This window comes from Lissotriton vulgaris, chromosome 8 (assembly GCF_964263255.1).
Source record: "Lissotriton vulgaris chromosome 8, aLisVul1.2, whole genome shotgun sequence".
Classification (NCBI taxonomy): domain Eukaryota; kingdom Metazoa; phylum Chordata; class Amphibia; order Caudata; family Salamandridae; genus Lissotriton; species Lissotriton vulgaris.
This window is the reverse complement of record NC_141696.1, coordinates 148,399,914-148,408,876: the sequence shown is the minus strand read 5'-3', so window position 1 is coordinate 148,408,876 and position 8,963 is coordinate 148,399,914. Positions and strand designations below refer to the sequence as shown.

General features: G+C 41.8%; 1 pseudogene; it reads right to left on the bottom strand.

The window, feature by feature from the left end:
• Window positions 1–5,497: 5,497 nt before the first annotated feature.
• The window catches only part of LOC147693644 (NACHT and WD repeat domain-containing protein 2-like), a 56,094-nt pseudogene continuing 52,628 nt past the window's right edge, over window positions 5,498–8,963 (bottom strand).

The window sequence follows — 8,963 nt, the reverse complement described above, 5'->3', positions numbered from 1 at the left end:
AAAGTCACTCTTCCCTTTTTCTTCAAGGATACATAAGGGATTTTATGGACATAACAAATGCATCGTTCAAGCAACGCTGGGGGTTGATTACTTAGCGCCAACAACAATTCTTCTTCCAAGGCTAAAGAAAAACAAAAAGAGTTTGTGATTAAGTCGTATGTCTATGTAATATATGTGTATCAATCTACGTTTAGCATCATATTGCATATATGAAGGTGTGGTCGGCAAGACATCTTTACCACGCGACAACCGATGGATGAGCTAATTGGAGATGCTCGCTGGTGCTACAAGGTCTTTTCTCTTGATGTGGATCTCACTGGCATGGCAAGAGAAGCATCAAGGGAAAGACATCAGTGATGACAATTCCATCATATGTCTTAGGCATGATGGAAATTCTGTCACTAATTTGCACACTAAAAATGTACTCCCGAAAGTGGGTAATTTTCCATTTTTGGCTACCCTCCACCACTCATACGTCATACACATCTGCTGTACTTAAGGCGATCCATCATGGAAAGGTGGCCTTCACAATGTTAGAAAAGGCCATTCCCAGTGCAGCATATTGCCTCTTACGAAACCCTCCTCTGGTTCACCGTCTAACTGAACTAACCCTCTCCGTCAACTATCACACTGTTTCGTAACTAGTGCACCCATGCTTACTTTGACTTTGTTATTGTGCAGCATATTGCGCCACATTCTCGGTCAGTATTATTTCACAAATTGAACACAAATGAATACTAATACAGCCGAGAGGTGGCCAGTTAACCTTTGCAAAGGGTCTGCCACTGTGCAATACAATGTGTCACTTTTTTCAGTAACTTTTGGTCTGCTTGAGCTAGAGATTTTGTTGTTGTTGAAATATGGAAATTATGTAGCAGATAGTTTGTTTGGGAAGTGGGTAGTTGAAATTTATGCAGAAACCAGCATAGCTGCAGGATCGTAAAATTCCTGCGCGTCTTTTAAAGACTTAAGGTATATTATATAGTTTAAATATGATATAGATTGAACATGAGCTGTAGTTATATCCAGTGCCAGCTTTAGCAATGGTGATTCAGAAAAGGGGGTGGTGATGAACAGAGTGTCTGAATTAAGCAGACACTCTGTTCATCACCACCCCCTTTTCTGAATCATTTTTATCCACCATAAGCGTGAAAGGGTATACTCAGATGTGAGTCCCTGCTCATTGCACCATCAGGATTCAAGCAAGCCAGGCCGAAGACGGCTGAAATGCCAGAAACCGGTCCCCGGAAGCTTGTTTCCTTCCCAGTATAAGAATTGGCTTGGTAGTTTGGTCTGCCCTGTTCCCATGATGCACTGGGCCAGGGTCAGACTAATTTGCATATAGCCAAGTTCTGAGCTGGGATGGTGCAGTGAGCTAAAAAACGGTGATGGATCAAGCCCTGATCTTTGGACTGGGTAAGAGTGGTCTGCTTAATTCAGACACTCTGTTCATCACCACCCCCTTTTCTGAATCAGCTTTAGCAATGGTGGCACCCTGTGTGGCAATCTTTATTTATGTATTTAAATAAGTGATTTTTATAGGAAATGCTACATAATCAATGAGGACTACAAGGTGTAGGAGTCACATGTCATCCATACTGGAAACCAGGATATTTTAAGGATATTTGACTCAGAGAAGCTCAAGCTCAGGATTTATAACATATCACAGTGCTTGGAGTTGGCTTTACTAATAAGAATTTATTTCTACCCAAACAAACCCTTTTTAAGGACATTAGGATAATGAAAGACTGGAGGAAAACATAATGTTCTAAACTGTAGTTTGCAGTTCACATGCAGCTCTTTGATGACAGTTCATAGGTCACTGTGTTATATTAGGATTGTAACTTGTAAACTGCAAGTAAGAAAAAACATATCTCTGACAAAAGCAGTAAACCACTGAGCTTTCTACAATAAATACCATTCTGTGATCCACAAGGTAGATGTTCTTTGCAGCAGGCATGTTAACCCTCTGCGCTACTTTATTATGAGTCAAAACTACCAGGAGACAAAACTCCAATCTCTCTCTAGCACAAACATTAAACACTTGAGTTGTCTTGACATTTTTATTATTGCCTAAAAATTGCTAGACAAGGAACTCTTCAGCAGGTTCGTTGAAACCTATGAGATATTTCAACACAGAGCGTCCCCCATTAGCTCGACGCCAAGTGCGTTGGCCCAGGTCACACTACCTAAAGCCGGACCTGGTTGTATCACCATTAACACGTATCAGGCCAAGAAGCTTCATATGGCAAACGCTGGTGCCAGTAGACAAGGGACTGCAAAACGTGTGTTCACTTTCACAAAGATGAAATCCACATTTCGACACAGAATGTCAACATACTTCTTACAAAGTTGCCACCTGAAAATGGCAGCCTCAGACTGTCTATTTGCTAAGGAAATGAGCCCAGTGCTTAATTTGAGCCAGGGGTTTCCGGTGTTTGGCACTTGCACTTAATTGTCAACACCAGCACTTATGACAGCTTGCCACATGGTGGTGCACATGGGGCCCGCGCCCCACCTCTTTTTGTTCCACCTACCTTGAGCCCCATCTCTACATCTGCTAAATGTGCCAAGTGGCGACACAGAACAAATCAAGCATTGGAAAAACCAATAGGTTTTGCCTATCTAAAGTCTATTGGCTTTGACAATGTTATTTTTTTACATATTGCACAGTTTAAAAAAAAGAAAAACGATGACATGGCAAAAATTGTCTGCATTATAGTGTTTTTTTTTCTTTAAGCCATGTTGCACAGCAGCCCGGGATGCAAAAAACAGTCTGGGGGGGCATTGGAGGGGGTACAGGCAATATAAGGCTTAGGGTTTGAGTGAACATATCAGCGAGCGGAAGGAGGTGCCTAAACACACCAGAGAGCGAGAGAAGGGCAAGGGGTGGATGACAAACAACGGTGAGCAGGAGGTGGGTGAAAAACAATAGAAAGCACAGGGTGGTGGTAGAAACACTGGCAGGATAAAGGGGAGGGGCTGCTGTAAAACATTCTATTTCTTTGTAAAGCTTCATCCGTGTGATACGCTTACACTGTACTGAGTGCATGATACAAACTTGTTCTATGCTGGCGTAGGTTAATTTTGGCATTGTGGCACACACTGCAGTGCTCCTTACAAGAAAGGAATCTCAGCCAGGAAAAGACACAATGCTAACCATCTCCTGCCTCCACATGAAGAGCGCATCCCAATGGTGCAGTGGTGTAAGCATATAATATGGATACTGCTTTTACAAGGAAATACAAAGTTTTACAGCAGCATTCTTGAAACAAGTGTCAGGGAAACCAGTAGTGCTCCAGGAGGAATGCTTGCAGAGTGGTGGAGGAAGGGGACAAGGCCTCCAACGAGGTCTGAGCCCTCTCGCGGTGGGGGGCTTACTTGTGGCAATAATAGGGATTCTTGGCCCCAATGACCCTCAGCAGCCAAGGGGACCGCATCCCCCAACCAGTAGTGCACCAGGAGGTGCGTTTGCAGAGTGGTTGGGAAAGGGGGTGGGGCCCAAAAGCCCTCCTGTTACCTCCAGTAAGTCTGACACAGCAGGATTTCTGAGAGCTAGTCAGAGGCTCTGCCCCATTTCACCACCACTCTGCGGATGAGACTACTAGTTAAAAAAAACATAGAAATTCACTTTAAAAACCAAAGGTTAAAGGGACGCTTTAGTTAGGAAATAGAATTTGGAAAACCTTAGAAATTCACTTAAGAAACCAAAGGTTACAGGTACATTATAGTTAGGCTCAGATTTCACTCATACAAAACCAGTGAAATTCATAGTTACCTGAGCTAACTATAACTCACGCCCCGCATTGGACTGCTTATGACCTCCCATATTACATCACTCATGACGTGGTCAATTATATCACTGATGACACCTCAAATTATATCAATGATGACATCATTCACAGAACCACTCACACACACTCACACCCCCATACAACCTCTTGGATGCCCACTCCACACCACCACTCACATACCTATTCACAGACCCATATCAGTACTCACATACCCACTCACTCCTCCATAGAGGCACTTACACAACCACTCGCCCACTCACTCATACAGCTACTCACACACCCACTTATTCACCTACACAGTCACTCACACACACAATCACTCACGCATACAGTCTCTCAACACAGTCACTCACTCACCCATACATGCACTCACCCACTCACACACCCACACATCAACTTACATACTCATTCACACACCCATACAGCCATTCACACAGACACTCACTCTCCACTACAGTCACTCACACACCAACTCATTTAACCAAATGCCCAATCAAACAGCCACTCACTCACCCATACTACCACTTACACACCCAGTCACTCACTCATACAGCCATTCAGACACCCATTCACTCACCCAAACAGTCAGTAAACACCCAAATATCCACCAATATAGCCATTCACACTACCACTTACTCACCCATAAAGCCGCTGAAACACCCACTCACTCACCAATACAGCAACTCACATAGCATCTCACTCACCCACACAGCTACTCACACACCCATTTACACACTCATACAGTAACTCACACACCCATACACACAAGGATGCATACAGTCACACAGCAACTCACATAACATATGTTAGAAGTAGTATCACTCAGTAGTAGTGCACCTAGTATACTAATTACACTTTTGTCGTAGGTTAGTATATATGTTTAGAACTCAAACTCTTAAAAACATTCACTTGAAGATGTCATCAGTGAGGTCATTTAAGATGTAATCAGTGATGTCACTGATTAGCAGTGCATTGCAGGGGTGTAAAGTTATAGTAAGCTCAGGTAACTGTAACTACAAATTGGGGGTTGGGCCCCACTAGGGGGGCCTTTAGTTATCCCAGGGGGGCTGCCAGGCTCTGGCCAAAAGAAGCACTATGCTAATAACAGTGCTTTATTTTAAGGGGGAAAATTTGAGCGGCTGTAAGCCTCTCTGTAATGAGCCATCACTGACCTATTTTGCCATTTATATGGGAGTATGTGTCACAAGGGAAGGAACTTCAAATATCCTTCAGCCCCACCCCCATGTCTGATAATCACAATATGGACACTTTTACACGTTAGGCCTGGCTGACCACAATAGTATGTTTGGCACTCATGTATTTGATTGCATTTTTAAAAGGGTAACAAAACATAACTGCTATGTTTAATTGAGTCTACAGATTTGACAGCATTGTCAATTTACAGGAATATTTATAAAAATTCTGAGGGGTCCGAAGATTTTTTTGTTTACACTGGGGGGGCAGGTGCAGGATTAAAAAGTTGTAAGACCACTGCTGTAACTGCTGAATTTCATTGGTTTTGTAGGAGTGAAATCTGAGTCTTTAAAATGTACATCCAGGGACACTGCAGAGCCCAACAGACAGGGAGTAAATGTGCTCTCCCAGTTTAGTACAGACTGTGCTACATTCGCGGTCTCTGTTGGCACAAGAAAGCTTCCGCTGTGGATGTGCGTAGGTGGCCAAAGGATTGTTTGTTTGATGGCTTACACTGCGGTTTGGAAGCTCTTCTCACCGGATATGGAAAACTTCTTGGCTTGGTCTGCTTTCAAGGTTCCCTCTTTGACGCACACAGGTAAAATGACATCAAACAGCTCGTGCAGGTCTGTGACAGCCTCTTTCCAGGTACTGACTTTGGTTTCCTGCCAAACAGACACAGTGCCATTATTCATTCACAGTTTAGGTATTTGTAGAGTGGATTTCGATTCATTGAGCAGTAGAGAGCTCTACAGTGACATCTTGAACAAGGAGTGTTGTAAATAGAAGTGTGGGGTCCAGGTGAGACCCAAGTATGGAAATAGGAAGTAAAGGGACGGGCGGGAGCATGGAGTCTGCAGAGCTCCCGGCATTGTACAGTGGGGATGTTTTTAATATTTACTATCCGAGATAAAAGGAGTGGGAATATGCCTTCTTTTCCATCTTTCCCTCACCCTACATGTTGTTACAACGCGGTCTTTACAACGACCGCGTTGTAAGAACGCAATACCATTACCCCGCAAGTCGTTATAACGACTTAGAGAGGGGGGCGCTGGATGTTGGAATAGTATAATTTACTATATCAACTCCAGTCTATGTAGACAGTAGGGAAGGTGTTGGATTTTAAATCCAACACTTTCTCTCCCCTCCCTGCAAGTCGTTGTAACGACTTGTGGGGTAATGGTACTGCGTTGTTACAACGCGGATGCTGTAATGACCGTGTTATGCGAACATGTGGGGTGATGGATGCGGGGTGACTGATGTTTACCAAAGGAGAGTAGTAGTACCTATAGTAGAATTAGTGGTGGCAGCAGTAATATTAATAGTAGTCATCACAGTAGTATTAGTAAAAGCAGCAGCACTAGTACTTGTATTAGCAAATCTTATAGTAGTTTTACTATACCTAAAATAGTATTAGTGGTAGCAGAATTAGTAGTAGTAGTGATATTGATAATAGTAGTCATACCAGTAGCAGTAGACGCAACAGGAGTGGTAGTAGCACTAGTAAACATTGGAGCAGTTGTAGTAGTACCTGTAGTAGCATTAGTGGTGGCAACAGTAGTAGTATTATTAATATTAGTAGTCACAGTAGTATTAAATGCAGCAGCACTTGTACTAGTAGCCGTAAGCCTTCAAGCAGTACTACTAAAGTAGTGTTAGCTGTAGCAGCACTAGTAGGAGTAGTAATATTAAATATAGTAGTCATAACAGTAGAAGCAGCAGTAGTGGTAGTAGTATTAGTAATCCTTGGAGCAGTTGTTAGCAGTACCTGTAGTAGCATTGATGGTGGCAACTGTAGCAGTGTTAATAATAGTAGTAGGCACAGTAGTATTAATCGCAGCAGCACCGGTACTAGTACTAGCAAACCTTCAAGCAGTGCTACTATACCTAAAGTAGATCTAGTGTTAGCAGCAATCGTAGTAGTAATAGTAATCATGGTAGTAGTTATAGCAGTAAAAGTAGAATCAGCAGTAGTGGTAGCAGTATTAGTAACCATTGGAGCAGTTGTAGGAGCACCTGTAGTAGCATTAGTGGGGTAGCAGTAGCAGTATTAATAATAGTAGTAGTCACGGAAGTATTAGGAAAAGCAGTAGCACTGGTACTTGTATTAGTAATCCTTCAAGCGGTACTCCTACACCTAAAGCAGCATTACTGTTAGCAGCACGAGTAGTAGTAATATTAAGAATAGTAGTAGTCATAGTAGTAAAAGAACAAACAGCAGTAATGGTAGTAGTATAAGTAATCTTTGGAGCAGTAGTAGTACCTACTGTTTATAGATTGCTTCTTCCAATGTATCTTTTCGGTCTCCTAGCCTGTCTTTTTGATTATACATATGATCTAAAGTCTGCAATCCTTCAACACTACAGTTACTTTATTCAATGTTACATTAGTTATTTACCCATTTCATCAAATTCTAATCTCCTTCATATTCCTCTTCTTGGTATTCCCACGAGTACCCTTTCTACTGTATTTTCCTTAACCATTGAAAAATCAATAATGACATGGGTAACAACAAAAAAAGAAGTTGGGAAAACATTTTTAAAAAACGGAAACAGCAAATTACACTCTGCAGATCTACACGCAGTCACATTATTCAATAGGACTCCAAAGGCTAATATGAAGCCCACATCCAGGAAAGCGACGGTGGTGACCTGTCCTGTGGCGAAGTTTTTACTCAAGGCAAATCATCAGCAGTGGCTATTTTAGCTGAAATCCCTTTAAGCGTACTGACCCACAAGGTTCTGGTAAGTCTGGAAGAATTTCAAAGTAAAGAAATAATTAAACTATGCTCTAAGTTACTTGCAGAATGAAGAATGAAAGAGATTTAAGGCTAATAGCAGATAAGAAAGTAACCCAGGCTTTTATGAACCCGTCATCAACGTCTAAGAATGTAAACCCAACATAGTCACCAACGTCATCAGAAGAGTCTTCTATTTGGTCCCCAATTGAACAGCTTTGCATGCATCCACTGAACAGTCTGAAGAGCCTTCAAATTCATAACCAGTTCTCAGTCCCACATCCTATTCAGCAAAACACAATGACTGAAGCCAAGGAACAAGACATGGAATGCGTAACTAGATGCATTCACCTTACCCTTTCATCCCGTCCTAAGCGATAATCCTGGAAGCCCAACGTAAACAAAAAGGAATATGCCAATAGGAGCTAATCCAAACATCAGGACCAAAATTATCGACCAATGGAATACTGTAGATCCCAACATTCCAAAATAATCTTATAAAAAAGGAGCCCGGGGATGCCTCCTGGAATAAGACTTTCATGGCTTAGGGAGAAACCTGGCCAAATATAGTGTGGCATCAGGATATGAAAAGTCTTTGCTGACTTAAGATTCCAGAATGGTCCAAAAAATGACTGCATCGTTATTGGCTAAAGAATATTCAGTAGACAGTAGAACATTATAAAGACAGTACTCTATGTTTAAATTAATTATAGAGCCAATACCTAACCTTGTCTCAATTCCTCTGAAGCGTCAATCAAAGAACTGCACTTATGCAAGATGAGAAGTTCATTGTGTTCAACAGTCTTTTCCTTGTTTAAGTTTTTTTTTATCTTGTAATTTCTTCTAAATTCCCCTTCTATTCTTCAAATTTGTAAAGTTTAACCTTATTTAACCTTTTTAATGACTTAAATGTATTCTGCTGCACAATAAAAGCTTATGCAGCCGAAAATGCTAAGAAAATGTTCGAACTGGCTGAGGTCCCCTCACTGAACCGACTTGTGCATTGGAAATATGCTACACCAATGGAGAGGATAATTTAGGTATAGAGAAGTTTACACCGTATGCATGTCAGATAGACTAAAGCACGGAACAGGAAAATGTATTCAGTATGTAAAGCTATGTTATGTTATGTTATGTTATGTTATACGGAATTTGTTAAGCGCACGGGTACCCAGAGGTTTCATGGCGCTGATTTGAGGAGAGATGACAGACAGTACCTAACCAAACTCTTGCTTGAA